Source organism: Mustela nigripes, chromosome 7, assembly GCF_022355385.1.
Source record: "Mustela nigripes isolate SB6536 chromosome 7, MUSNIG.SB6536, whole genome shotgun sequence".
Classification (NCBI taxonomy): domain Eukaryota; kingdom Metazoa; phylum Chordata; class Mammalia; order Carnivora; family Mustelidae; genus Mustela; species Mustela nigripes.
In genome coordinates, this window is record NC_081563.1 from 102,008,341 (window position 1) to 102,023,752 (window position 15,412).

Sequence of the window (15,412 nt, forward strand, 5' to 3'; positions counted from 1 at the left end):
TCAAAGACCTGGAGTGCTGAAAGCTCCCCGGGAGCTTCAGTTTCCTCATAGATAAAGTGGGCCTAATAAATTGAATATGAAACTGTTTTTAAATCCCTAACAGATATACAGAGGGAAGTTGCTGTTGTTACATTCGCCCATCTCTGCAATAAGAAAAAAATGTTATGGAAAGATTGAATGATAGTGGCTGTTTCTGGCAAGCGAGGAACATTGCAAGAAGAACAAAAATAAAATAAAATAAAATAAAATAAAAAAGAAAATACAAGACTCGGGCTTCTTGAGGTTTTTGGCTTGGCCACCAGCTAATCACAATTCCAAATGCTGGCCAGTAAAACAACACCATCACATTTAGTTAGGCTCTTTTGCGATGTTGTGGAACATGCATTGGAAAGAGCAGGCTGAGGGTGTGATGCACCTGGGACTCCCAAGAATGCTGCAGAAGCTCAGCCAGGAGTGGCCTCGGAGACGTTCCAATCATGTAAACTGAGTGATTTTGGGAACCAAGTGTTTCTGCTTGGCTGGACATCAGAAAAATGGCCCAGCTAGTGTGGAGGTGAAGATAGTGTGCATGCAAACTTAGACCTATCCCAAGTGACTTCTCTTCAGAAGCAATGCCAGGTTCTTGGTAAGTCCTATAGCTTAAGACAGAGATTGGCTATGTTAGCTGTTTTTGTCTTCTCGGCTGCATCTTTCCAAAATAAACCCTCCTGTATAACTACTTTAATGAATGAATCTGTTACTGCAGACTAATGGATGGACTCCTGTTTAGAGTCAACAACCTCCTTCCCAATAAACCAGTGGTTTCCAAAGTGGGATCCCCAAAGCAGCAGCATCAACATTGCTGGAGAACTGAAAAATGTAGAATTTCATGTTCCATCCCAGATCTACTGAATCAGAAGCTTTGGGGTAGGGCCCAGCAATCTGGGTTTTTGCAGGCCCTCTGGGAATTCTGATTCACACTAGAGCTTGGGAACCACTGCCCTATATGGTCTCCTTTGGACTATTTAAGAACATAGCCCCAACAAGTCTTCCCTCTGCTCTGATATCATTTTTCCTTCTCCATCTGATTATCCACATCAGCACAAGTATCCATGCTGTTATTTTTTTCATTGTAAAACATTCTCTTGACCTCACTTCTCTTGCTATAGTTTTGTTCTTAGCTTCATTTTAATTTTGATAACCAAAACTCTTAAAAAAAAGCTGTCTGTATTTCCCTCCTTTCAAACTCACTCAAATTATGCTTTGCCATGAACACTCCAAGAAACTGCTACAGTCAAGGCTAACCAATGGCTTCCACACTGGTATCTAATGGACAATTGATCACTCCCTCTTCCTGAGAGAACTTAACCTCCTGGCTTTCAGGTTCCCAATCTCTACTGGTTTTCCTCTGTTAAAAAAAAAAACAAAAAAACAAGGGACACCTGGGTGCCTCAATTGGTTAAGCATCTGCCTTTGGCTCAGATCATGATCTCAGGGCCCTGGGATTGAGTCCTGCAAGGGGTTCCTTGCTTAGTGGGGGGCCTGCTTCTCCCTCTGCCTGCCACTCTCCATACTTATGCTCTCCCTCTTTCTTTATCTCTCTCTCTGACAAATAAATAAATAAAATTTAAAAAAAATAAAAAATAAAAGAATTAGAAAACCCAAAACAACACCCCTTGCCCCACCAAAGAAAACCCCACAGGCCCCAAATGGCATCATTTAGGTTCAGGCCCCAAGTCACTAAACGAAAACTTAATCCCTGACTTAACTACAGTTGTAACCCCCAGGAATATAACTCCTAGCCATGGAATTTCCTGGTCAATCTACAGATAGACCCCTTCCCCTCTGCTTAGGTGAGCAACCTTGCGTAAACTGTGCATTCCTTACTAATAAATTTTTCTTTCTTTCTTCCTTTCTTTTCTTTTTTTTCTTTTTGTATGCCTTTTCTCTTTTCTTTAGTATAGTTCAGTGTAGCTTCCCTCTGCTAGATGGAATGCTGCATGATTTGTGACTCATTTAACAAAGCCCATTATTTATTTTATTTTATTTTATTTTTTAGAGGAGAAAAGAGAGGGTAATGGGGGTGGGGAGGATCAAAGGGAGAGGGAGAAAGAGAGAATCTTAAGCAGGGTCCACGCCCAGTGCAGAGCCCAGTAGGGCTTGATCACAATCCTGAGATCATGACCTGAGCTGAAATCAAGAGTCAGAAGCTTAACCAACTGAACCATCCAGTCACCCTTTAATAAAGCTAATTAGATCTTCAAATTTACTCATTTGAATTTTAACACCTGCTACTCCCATGACTCCTTCTGAGCCTTCTTTGTGGGTTCTTCCTCATATCCTTGGTATCTTAGTACTGAATGCCAGGACACAGTTTTTGACTTCTTTATCTACACACACTTCCTTAGGGGATCTCATTTTTATTCTAATGACTTTAAACATGAACTATATGTTTATGACTCTCAAATATATATTTTCAACTCAGAAATGTCCCATGAACTCTATCTCATATATCCCACTATCAAGCTGGTAGCTTCAAGTGACTATCTATTAGATGTATCAGAAGTAACATGCCCCAATTTGACCTTCTGATCTTCCCCTACTCCATGAAGTTTTCCATCTATAGCCTTCTGCGTTTCATTAATTAAAAATGTCATCCTTCCTGAGACCAAGAAACTTGGAGTCATCTTTTATTTTTCTCTTTCTCACATAATATGTGTGCAATCAAACATAAGATCATCTTGGCTCTACCTTTGAAATGTAACCAGAATCTGACTACTTCTTATCAAACCCATTGTCACCACTCTAGTCCTCACCACCATCATCTCTTTCCTAGATTACTAACTGTTGTCTCATGCATGGTGTCCCTTTTCTTTCTCCATTGATTCTCTTTTGTAGAGTATTAGCAACTAGAATAGCTCATTTAGATAAAACATGATAAGATTTGGGGCACCTGGCTGTCTCAGTTGGAAGAGCATGGGACTCTTGATCTCTGGGTGGTGAATTTGAGCCCCACGTTGGGTATAGAGACTATTTAAATTAATAAAACTGAAAAAAAAAAGTAAGCTCATGTTCCTCTTGGTCTTAAAATTATATAATGGCTTCTGTGATACTGTGGTATATAATAAGGAATATATATTTGGTCTTCATTCCACTCCTGGCACAGAGCTCCTAAAACCCTGGGAATTTCCTTAGCAATGAGAGGTATAATGATGTCTTTGTTATGTTAATGACGTGACTTTTGGAAAGCACCTGGGGATGAGAGCTCATTGCCAGGGGAACCAACAACATGAATGAAGGGTTGGAACTTTTAGTTCCACTTCCTCAGTCTCAGGAGAGGAGAAGAAGAGCTGGGGATTGGGTTCAACTGTCTATGTAATGAAGCCTCTGTAAAACAAAATAAAACCAAACAAGGCTTAGAGAACTTCCCAGTGGGTGAATACGTGGAGGTTTGGGGAGTGTGCCAAGCTTGTAGAAGACAAGGAAGTTATAAACCCTTTCCACATACCTTGCCTTATGCAACTTTTCCATTTGCCTGTTTCTGAGTTATACCCTTGTATAATAATCTGATAGTCTAGTAAGTACGATGTTTCTCTAAGTTCTATTAGCTGGTGTTGCCTTTTAATCAAACCGAAGGATGGGATCACTAAAGCCTTCAATCTAAAACTGGTGGTGGGGTGGCAGGGAAGCAGTCTTGTAGGACTCAGCCCTTAACCTGTGAGATCTGACCCTATCTCCATGTAGAGAATGTCAGAATTGAGTTCAATTGTAGGACATTCAGCTGATGTCAGAGAATTGCTTAATATTGGGAGTGGGAAGACTCACACCTTGTAACTGAGTGCAGATCACAGCTCCCTATTTCATTCAAAGTCCCCCCATTAACTGTCTCCCTGCCTCATCCCATAACTCTCTCCCCCCTTGCTTCTGCTCCAGTTACACTGATTTAGCTGCTCCTCAAACCCTCCACCCTTGCTCTTGCCTTGTGGCCATTGAACTGGTTGCTTCTTTCATGTGAAATGGCTGGCCCCTTCACTTATTCAAGCCTTTCTTCAAATACTGCTTTTTAAAGTAAAGCTGTCTTTGTCCACTCAACTTAAATTGCAGCAACCCTAGTCCGTCTTACATGTCCTGCTCTTTTCTTTTTTTTTTCTCATTGAGCTTACCATCTTCACCATAGATTACTTAAATGTTTAGTTTATTGCCTGTCTCCCTACCCCAGAAAATAAGTTTTACAAGGGCAAAGATCATTGTTATGGATGAATCTTCTGCTCTTGGAACAGTTTCCAGCACATGGTCAGCACTCAATAAATATTTGTTAACGTTCAATTGAATGAATAAATGAGTGTGTGAGTAAATGCATGTGGAGTTATTTGGGGCCTTAGTGAAACTGATGTCATCACTCTGGGTCTTTGATCTTAATGTATCTTGTCCAGAGGAGTTGAAAATTTTCTTTCAGTTGTCATAACCCATCTGGATTTCATTCTTTATTGCTAACATCATTGAACATCATATCTTCAGAATCTCAAATTAAACAGAATAGAAGGGTGGAAGGGAAGGCAGAAAAGGAAGCCAGATACCCCGAACTGTAAATTGCAAGGGGAACTAGCATTCCTAAGCTTGAAAATATTCACGGTGGTTGGTGTTAGTTTTGTACTTAGGCCAGAAGAAAGTGATAGCACTTGAAACATAACTGCAGTTGAGTTCTGTAGACAAAAGACTGGGAAAATACAGAAAACTCCAGTGACAGCCAAAAAAAATGGTAGGCCATTTCAAATGCGGGTCATGGGAGTCAAACTGAATGAATAACAAAAAAATTGTGGCTATGACACAGAAGGGGTTTTGCACTTTTTTCAGAAGCTGCAATGAACCTGGAAAGCAGATGGTATACTGCTTCGCTATTGTTGCTAGAACAAATTACCACAAACTTTGTAATAGCATAAATTTATAATCTTACAATTCTGTCGTATGAAATGAATCACACTGGGCTAAAATCCACACATCAGTAGGGCTGGGTTCTATTCTGGAGGCTCTAGGGGAGTCTGTTTTCTCAAGTTTTCCAGCTCCCAGAGGCTGCTCGCACTCCTTGGCTCATGGCCCCACTTCATCCTCAAAGCTAGCAATGGTTATCCAGGTCTTTCTCACATAGCATTGCTCTGACACTGATGCTTCTGATTCCTTCTTCCACATTTAAGGACCCTACTGATTACGTTGTACCTAGCTGGGTAATCTGGGATAATCTCTTCATTTTAAAATCAGCTGGTTGATAGCCTTAATTCCATCTATAATCTTACTTTCATTTTGCCTTGTGTGACATCATGATTTTTAGTAAGAAATACATGCAGTAGTCCTCTCCTTATCTGGGGTTTCAATTGCTGAGGTTTGGGGACCCACAGTCAACCTCAGTCAGAAAGCAGGTGATGCTCCTTCTGACCATTCCTGGTCTGAAGTTCAGTAGGAACCCAACCCAACATCACAATGCTTACCTCATTCCCCTCACTTGATCTCATCACCTAGGCATTTTTTCATCTCACATCATCACAGGAACAGTGAAATCAATACCACAAGATATTTTGAGAGAGAGAGAGAGATCACATTCACATAACTTTTATTATAGTATGTTGTTATAACATTTCATTTTATTATGTTATTGTTATTCATCTGTTACTGCACTTAATTTATAAATTAAACTTTATCATAGGTATGTTTGTATAGCAGAAAACTTAGAATATATAAGGTTGGGTACTATCTTCTGTTTCAGCCCATGGAAACTGGGAGACTTTGAATGTATCCCTCGTGGATAAGGGACTCCTGTGTTTGATTCCTGACACATTTCTCCTAAAACCCTTGGAATTTCCTAAGTGATGAGAGCAAGAAAGTTTCTTTTGTTATCTTAATGAGGCGACTTTTGGACCCCCACCTAAGGACAGCGGCTGGTTGCCAGCAGAACCAACCATGTGCTTAGAGGGTTGGAATTCAGTCCCAACTCCCTGGCTTCAGGGAGAGGGTTCAATCTATCACCAAAGGCTAATGATTTAATCAACCATGCCAATGTAATGAAGCCCTCATAAAAACCAGAAAGGACTTTTTAAAAAGAAAATCACATAAAAAAAGAAAAGAAAATCACAGCCCAAAATGGTGTCACTTAAGACCCCAAGTCCGTAAACCAAGGGTTAATACCAAACATAACATAACTGTGGTTTCAGACTGAGCACCCCCCCCCAGCTGCCCCCACATGTAACCTTTAACCAGCCTACATGGAATTTCCTGGTCAGCACTAGGAAATTTACTGATAGACCCCTTCTGTTCCCCTTAGAAGGGCAACCTTGACTAAAACAATAGACTTTTTTTTTTGCTAATAATTTCCTATTGCTCATTCCTTCTCTACTTTAACAAATTTTTCCTTTTATGTAGCAAAGATAGCACCTCTCTACTTACTAGATGGGATACTGCCCAATTTATGAATTGATTAATAAAGCCAGCTAAATCTTTACATTTTATTTCATTGACTTTTTAAAAAATATTTTATTTATTTATTGAGAGAGAGAGAGACAGCAAGTGCAAGCAGGGGGAGGGGGAGAGGAAAAGGGAGAAGCTGACTCCCCACTGAGCTGAGAGCCTGACTCAGGGCTCAATCCCAGGACCTGAGATCATGACCTGAGCCAAAGGCAGAGGCTTAACCAACTGAGCCACCCAGGTGCCTCTTGGTTGAATTTTTGTTATTAATAGACTGGTTCAGAGAGCTTCTGGGGTTGGTGAATACATGGAGGTGCTGGGGGAGCGGTGTGTCTAGAGAGGGCAAGAAGCTCCATGCTTTTTTCCCATACCTTGCTCTATGCATCCTTCTATATGACCCTTCTTGACTTAGAGCCTTTTACAATAAAATGCTAATCTCATGCTAAAAAACAAAAATTCAGGGGTGCTAAGGTGGCATAGTCAGTTAAGCACCCGACCTTTGGTTTTAGCTCGGGCCATGATCTCAGGGTCCTGAGACCCTAGGTGCTTCTAGCTCAGCACCCAGTTGGCTTGATACTCTCTCCCTCTGCATCTTCCCTCCACTTCTCCTCACTGGTGCACTCTCATTCTCTCTCTCAAATAAATAAATACATTTTTGAAAAACGAAAACAGGTGTGCCTGGGTGGCTCCGTGGGTTAAAGCCTCTGCCTTCAGCTCAGGTCATGATCTCAGGGTCCTGGGATGGAGCCCCACATCAGGCTCTCTGCTCAGCAGGGACCCTGCTTCCTCCTCTCTCTCTGCCTGCCTCTCTGCCTACTTGTGATCTCTCTCTCTCTGTCAAATAAATAAAATTAAACAAAAACAAAAACAAAAATGCAACCTCATTGGCTGTATTAAGCAATTCACGAATCAGGCAGCATCCCCAACTAGAAAGTAGAAGGGGAGCTCCAAGGTCACCTTTGCTCAGAAGAAAGGGCAGGGGGTCTCATTAGGTGGATTTCCTTCCTTTGGGGGATGGAGAGGGCTCATGTGACAGTTACCTCATTAGTCGTATCAGAGAATTCCTGACTGGCAGGTTAAGACTTCATTTCTGGAGGAGACTGAACCTGCAGTTAGGTTGGGTATTAAGCCGCAGTTTGGTGACTTGGCCTAAGTGATACCAATTTGAGCCTGTGATTTTCTTTTCAACATGTATGTAAAATGTTGGCTAAATTCTGTGAGTGGTTCTAGCAAATTAATCTAACCTGAGGAGGGGGTTGTGGGAAACTCTGATACCTGTTTGTCAGTAGCACAGGTAACAATCTGGGTTTGCAAATGGCAGTTGTTTTGTTTATTTGTTTAAGATTTCATTTATTTATTTGAGAGCAAGAGAGTTCAGATGGAGAGTGAGAGGGAGAAGCCGACTCCCTACTGGGCAGAGAGCTGGATATGGGACTCAATCTGAGGACCCTGAAATTGTGACCCGAGCCCAAGGCAGGTGCTTAACTGACTGAGTCACCCAGGCCCCTTTGCAACTGACAGTCTTATGGGACTGAGCCCTTAATCTGTTGGAATATCATGCTATCTCCAGGTAGATAGTGTTAGAACTGAGTTCAGTAACAGGATACCAGCTGTTTGTCTGGAGCCTTTGCTATTGTTGTGGGGAAACCCCGAAACGCCCCCCCCTCACCCCCATGTTGGAATTGGAGGTACAGATCCCTTTTACCTTGTAAAACAGCATACTCACTGGTTCCTGAGATTAGTCCATTGGCTCTGATGGAAGATAAGTTGTGCCTTGGGTCAGAGGAACTCCGTCATTTCCACTTTCCTAGAGATCTACTTTGCCATGACTGGACTGGACCCAAAACTTAGCAGGCCTGTAACAAATATTTGAGAATTGATAGGTTGGGTTAATCTTCTGTGAACAAGAGGTTTGGAACAGATGAACTTCATCTCAGTTCTTACACAGGATTCTTCAGAAGCAAGTTCTGCAATGAAGACTCATGTGCAAGTCCTATGTTAAAGAGGGACTTCTGAGAGAAATAGGTAGCAATGTTCGGGAGCTAAGATGGGGAGAGAAAGACACCAAGCAAAAAGTGACTTCCAGCAGAGCCCCAGCTTCTGCCAGATCCCCTAGGGGGCCCTAGAGTTGAAATTATACCTCAAAATTAGTTACTTTGTCCAGGGAAGGGAGAAGGGCTTCATAGTTTAGTACCAGTCACTAGTGGGATATGAACTCCCAGACATGTCCCGTTCTCAGTAAAGTGGGCAATGTGTCTTCAGCAGCCCAAGGGATGGCCTCCGAAGAGAGTCACAAGTGCTCGCTGTTAAAAGCAAAAATACAGAAGACAAGGGAAGAGATTTGAGGGGATCTGAGGAAGCGCCAGCAGCATTCAATGCATCTTCTTCCAACCCTACTTGTAGAAATATTACTGCAAAGTGACAATGCATCCATATTTGTATGTGCAAAAATTCACATTTTGAGAATTCTGAGAGACACCCCCGTACTTGGGATACAGTTGCCCTTAATAAATACAGTTTTGCTCCCAAGAAATAAGCTTTTCCAATGATAATTCTGGCTCTAAATAACTGTGGTATATATAATTTCTACATTTAAAAAATTCCATCTTGTTGTTTCTAAGGGCATTTCTGACTTTTCTAATCCAATTCTACTATTTCTGTAGAGTTGAATAAGAAAAACGCAGTTGACAGTGTGCCTGGGTGGCTCAATTGTTAAACGTCTGCCTTTGGCTCAGGTCATGATTCCAGGGTCCTGGGATCTAGCCCTGCATTGGGCTCCTTGCTCAGCAGGAAGCCTGCTTCTCTCTCTCCCACTCCTCCTGCTTGTGTTCCCTTTCTTGCTGTGTTTCTCTCTGTCAAATGAATAAAGAAAATCTTAAAAAAAAAAAAAAGAAAAAAATGCAGTTGACTACGTGTTAGATCCAAATGTCCTTCTGATCCGTTATGGGATTAATTTGGTTTAATATTGATGTTTTGGACATTATTCATGGCATAGTTAAAAAACTATAAAAATAAAACTTGAAGCATATGTTCTTTGGCTCATTTATGAACAAATATCTCCTCAATTAAAGAAAAAAATTACTGAAAATAAAAGAAACTGAAGAGGCCCATACCTTCATGATCCTGAAACCAATGAAGGCAGAATGGGTCTCAGAAGATTAAGACATTTCAAGAATAAAGCTTTAAGTTAATCTGGTTTCCAGTGAGGGCAGGTCAAAAAGGCACTGGAAAGCAATGCAAAGTGTTGGTTTTGGATCATTTTAATGCTAAAACACATATTTAAGCCATTTGCACAAGATAAACCAACAATTTTTTTGGCCAAGAGCCTGCCAATTATGATGTTAAAAGAGCAGCATAAGAAACCATGAGTTGTTTGGGATGTAATTTGAGCCTGTTCTTTGGACCAGCAAAATTGTGAAAGACCAACATGTTCCTGTTTAGGACCAGCTTGTTTCTGTAGGCTTATGGGGCTTCTGTGTGTCAAAACTACCCTTGGAGCTGTTGATCTTTGTCCAGAAAGTGACTGGTGGAGTTATGAAAATAACCATTTGACCAATAGAGTTACAAACAAGATGTAATAATTCAACTCACCTAGAAACAGCAATGATTCACTAGTGAATATATCACATGTACTTCCAATCTATTGAGGATGTTTGATGATGATGGTGATGAAGAGGAGAAGATGGAAAAGGAGAGGGAGGAGGAGTTAGGGGAGTGGAGAGGGTGGTGGAGAGGAGATGGAGGAGACTGTGCCATGCTTTTTTTTTTTATGTTACTAGGGAGCTCTGGGGCCTTTTTACTTGCTCTTTCTTTTGCTCCAAACTTCTTGTTCCAGATTTTGACATGGCTGATTGCCTTCTTCACTGAGATAGAATCCCAAAGTCATGCCCTCCATGAAGCTTTCCTAGGACTGATATGATCCTGTATTCCCTGACACACAAGAAGGCTCTATGATATTGCTGTGCTTTACACTCTTTGTAGCACTCATCACTAACAAAAATTATTTTGTCCACTTACATCTTTACGTATTTCCGTGTGTCTCCTCCAGGCTTACCACTCTTAATATATGGTGGCCTCTGACTCATTTCCAGCTGCCTTCCTTTCCCATCCCTGGTTCTGTCCTGTTGCCATGAGTGCCCTTGCACATCATGGATATGGACAAGCCAGTTGGCCCATCCAAGCCCGATCCAACATACCACCATGTCTATAAGGGTGAGATACAGCATGACAAAAAGAGGACTGGTTGTAATTTACTTTGAAACTCATTTTAAAAATGAGATAGATATTTTGCCTGGATAGAGAAATGGCTAGATATATGATAAGCATGCACAGCTATATGTAACGGGTGAATCTAGGTGGGAGATATATAGGTAGCTGCTTTTTTGTTTTTTAAGTTTTCTGCATGTTTGGAAATTTTCACCATACGAAGTTGGAAGAAACACAGAAAAATAAAAGAATTGATTTGGGAGTCAGAAGATCTGTGGTTTAGAAAATCTATTGGTTTGGGAACCAGAAGGTCCCAGCTCTGCTACACTCTAGCAGAGCTAACAGTGGACAAATCCCAACCACTGTGAGAATTACATTAAAAAGTAATAGTTTGACGATGTATCAGTCACGACTCTATTGGTTGGAAGTGACAGAAAGCAATCTGAAAGTGGCTGAGAAAGAGGTTGGTACACATACCTGGGAGAGAAAAGCTTTCAAACTAAACCATTTGAAATTTCTCCCCATCTCCTCTTTTTCTGTGTTGGCCTTTCCCAACACATAGTTTTTCCAACTCCATTTGGGCTTTTCCCATGCAACAGGGAAAGGGAATGGCCACAGATACTATCTCTTTTCAATTTAGTAACCCCACATATAAAAGAAGATTCTCTGTCTTGGGGTACCTGGCTGGCTCAGTCAGTAGAGCACATGACTCTTGATCTTGGGGTCACAACTTTGAGCCCCACATTGGGCATAGAGACTACTTAAAAAAAATGGAGGAGAGGCACCTGGGTGGCTCAGTGGGTTAAAGCCTCTGCCTTCAGCTCAGGTCATGATCTCAGGGTCATGGGATCAAGCCCCACATCGGGCTCTCTGCTCAGCGGGGAGCCTGCTTCCTCCTCTCTCTCTGCCTGCTTCTCTGCCTACTTGTGATCTCTGTCTGTCAAATAAATAAATAAAATCTTAAAAAAAAATGGAGGACTCTATTTCTCTAAAAATCCATGACATGAGACTTCAGGAAGAATTTTGATTGGCCAGGAATAAATCATGAGCCTGAACTTATAACTCTAGGATTGTATGTGATTAGCTACACCAGGATCAAGTGTTTCACACCTGCTCCAGACTCTGGCTGGGAGACCCAGCAAAGACACATTAAATGGGAGTACGAATTAGTCTCCATAGTCCAAGGAACACGGTTATCAGGGGGAAGAAAGAAGAGAACTTGGAGAGAGAAAAGAAAGTGCCTATTACATAGCTGGGCTCTGAGAAGTCTTCTAATGCTAATATTTTGAAAATGCTGTCCAGACTGCTAGGCACCCAAGGTATATGCTCAGAAAGTATTTGTTCAATGAAAGAATATGTTTAAGAAGCCATAACAATGACAAATTACTTAAAATATTAGTAATGGGAAAATTCTGTACAGATAAGCTAGTCTAACCCCTTCATTTCACAGATTAAGGAAAATGAGACCCAAAGAAGTTAAGTGATATTCCCAAAGTCATGTGCTTACTTGTAGAACTCAAGCATCCTGCCTCCCATACTCCCTCTCCATCTTTCTTTCTTTCTTTTTTCTTTTTTAAAGATTTTATTTATTTATTTGACAGAGAGAGATCACAAGTAGGCAGAGAGGCAGGCAGAGAGAGAGAGGAGGGAGCAGACTCCCTGCTGAGCAGAGAGCCCGATGCAGGGCTCGATCCCAGGACCCTGAGATCATGACCTGAGCCGAAGGCAGCGGCTTAACCCACTGAACCACCCAGGTGCTCCCTCTCCATCTTTCTTTAAAGCATTCTTATTTCAAACAGATTCCCTTTGCCCCTTAGCTTTCAGTAGACTAACCACCAGCTAAGGCCACCCAGACATCCTGATAGCAAAGCAAATAGAGGCTAAAAATTACAAAGAAAAGGAAAAGAAAAAAAAAAAAAACAACCCTACCTTTGTTTAATTGTTATTCTAATGAGTTAAGCCTTGCATTCAACACAGGCAGGCTCTTCTAACAGAAAAAAAAGGCAGATCCATTGGCTGCTCCCACAGAGTAAACACACAGTGTGTTTACACAGCTGGATTGGTCCAGAAGGAGCCAAGGCCAAAAACAGTCTGTGAGCAGGCTGATGGCAGGTGACAGCTGGAAGCATCTGTTTCCCATTACGGACACTAGGCTACAATAGTGCTGTCTTCTGACCCTTGGGTCCAGCTTCCCTGGGGGACTGGGTGTGTTCCCAGGTCTCAGGTGCTGACAGCCAATTTACTTGCTAACACATCCTAAGGGTTCTCATGGGTTTACAATGGCTCTAGTCTTGGATTTGGAAGTAAAGCTCAGAATTCGGATAGGGTGGCTGAAGTTATCTGTGTTCAGCTCCTAAAGCAAAATTTAATTCTGTAGTAAAAATTGTCAGAGGGAATATAGGTCATTCATTTTCTTCCTTAAGCTTCCTCCCTCTCACTTTCTTCCTTCTTCCTTCTTTCTTTCTTCTCTAACTAAGCAAGGATATTGGAAGGAAATGCTACTCTTAATTTTTGTAGAAAAGCAGAATTGCGCCACTCCTAACCACTCTACAGCAGTCAGCCACATCGGCCAGCATCTTGAAAAATATCTGTCCTGTCTGCAAGATGATTGTCTTAGGAATGGATATTAGACTTTGGCCACAACCAAAAGATATGACTGGTTGAAGGATGCCAGTCTTTGTTTGGTTTTCCCTGAATACAGATCCTGAGAAAGGAACTCAGGTGCAGGAAGGTTTTTGGGAAGTGGTTGTCGGAAGCCCAAGTGAGAACAAAGCATAACGCAGGGCCGCAGGAAGCACTGAACATACTTCATTGCTTGCTGCTGTAGGCTAGCATGGCTCAGTACCCTGAGAACTCTGCGAAATTTACAGGAATGACTTTCAGAATTGGGTTGAAGGACAGAAGGTGCAAGGCTTAAACTGGTCATAGTGGAGGGCTGCATTGGGGAATGTTAATGCCCAGGCACAGCCTGGAGTCATTTCATTGCATTAAGGCTGAGAAAACTACTGTGCATTAGAAATGGCCTAGGGCCCGATAGCAGAAAGCCAGGGAAGCTGACAGTGCAAGTTGGAGCTGCATGTTAGAGCTAAAATCAGAGCCAAGGAGATGTGGTAGGGACTCCAGAGGCATCTGCTAACAAAATGTGAGCAGCCAGAAAAAAACCCAGATAACTACAGAGTAATTCATGTTGGAAAATGGGATGCCATGGCATGATCCTCTCTGCTTTTTCACATCTTTGAAAATTTCTGTAGTAAGTAAAAAAAAAAGTTATAACTTAATGTATAAATTACTTTCCTTCAGTGTCCTCCTCACTTAAGAGAAACATTGCAGTAGAAGCTAAATAACCCAGTTCTCTTCCAAATATTATCAGGCACATTCTTCTTTGTAAAGGTGGAGACATGTTATTGGTTCTAAACAACATCAAATAATAAGAGTTAATAATTCCAAGCAAACAATTTGCTTTATGTTTACTGGAATTGCATTGAATTCACAGAAGTAGATGATCAAGCATATGCAGATATTAACATTGGAGGGAGGGGAAAAAACCTGGCTGGTCCTTTTATTTTAAAAAGAGTGACAAAGTTACACTCAGCATCCTGGACAATGTGCATTACAGTTTTCCCAGTCTACGGTCCATGCATGTCCCCTGATCTTTTTCCTCATTGAATTTTTTGTTGGGGTTTGAAAAAAGGGGGAATAAGGAGATGGATATTTTTCTTGAAGGAAATTAAGTAGTAGATGCCTTTCTTTTATATTTAACACCCAGTGAATTGATTAGCTAGATAACTGTCATCCTTAATATTTCAAAAGACCTGAGAGCAATTGCACTGACACAGGTTAGAAATTTGAAAAATTGGCTCTGAAGACAGGTTAGATGGAATTTTGTTACTTCCACTTAAACTGCTAGGGGATGGCAAGAGCAATGCTTGAGCCAGACTCCCAAGATAAAGGTGTGCAGAGCAGGACTGGGAGTGATTTTCACTTGTAGTTAAATTCTGGGAACAGAGCAGGTAACAACGTTGTCCAAGAAATGGAAGGGAGCCTATCTGTGCATTTTTTCATGAAATTAAATTAATTAATTCATTAATTAATTTACTTATTTATAATTTTTTATTTGAGTATAGTTGACACACAATATTACATTAGTTTCAGATGTACAACATAGTGACTTCTCTATGCATTTGAAAAAACCAAACATCTTTTCTTCTATTTCTGCCCATTCCATTTAATACCGCTGTATAAAAAACCACTCCACATTCAATGACATAAAAAAAAAAAAAAAACCCACCGTTTTATTATGCTTATAGAGTCTATGAGTCAGGAATTCAGGCAGGGCACCCTGGGGATGGTTGTATCTGTCCTCAAAGCCAGGGTTGAACTTTTTGGTCCTATGTAACAAGGGATCCTTTTCTCTGACTTTCAACAACATCTTCCTCAGTTTCCTTTGTGCCCTTGGTGCACCCTCCTCAAGGCCTCTTGGATTTCTGACATTCTCCTTTAGGATCCCCTCCTACCCTTCCAGCTTCACAGAGTCTCAAAGTCAATGCCGCATGTTTTACTCTTGTAATGTTCTTTTGTTATGTTTTGTTATGGTGTTTATCCACTTCCAGGTAACAACACATGTTCCAATTACTGCTGTCATGTAATAAATGCTTACTCTTACTATTACTATGTAATAAGCTTTCCCTTTTACCCCTAGAAGTTACTGGAAGAAAAATGAAGAAGAAGAAGAAGAAGAAGAAGAAGAAGAAGAAGAAGAAGGAGGAGGAGGAGG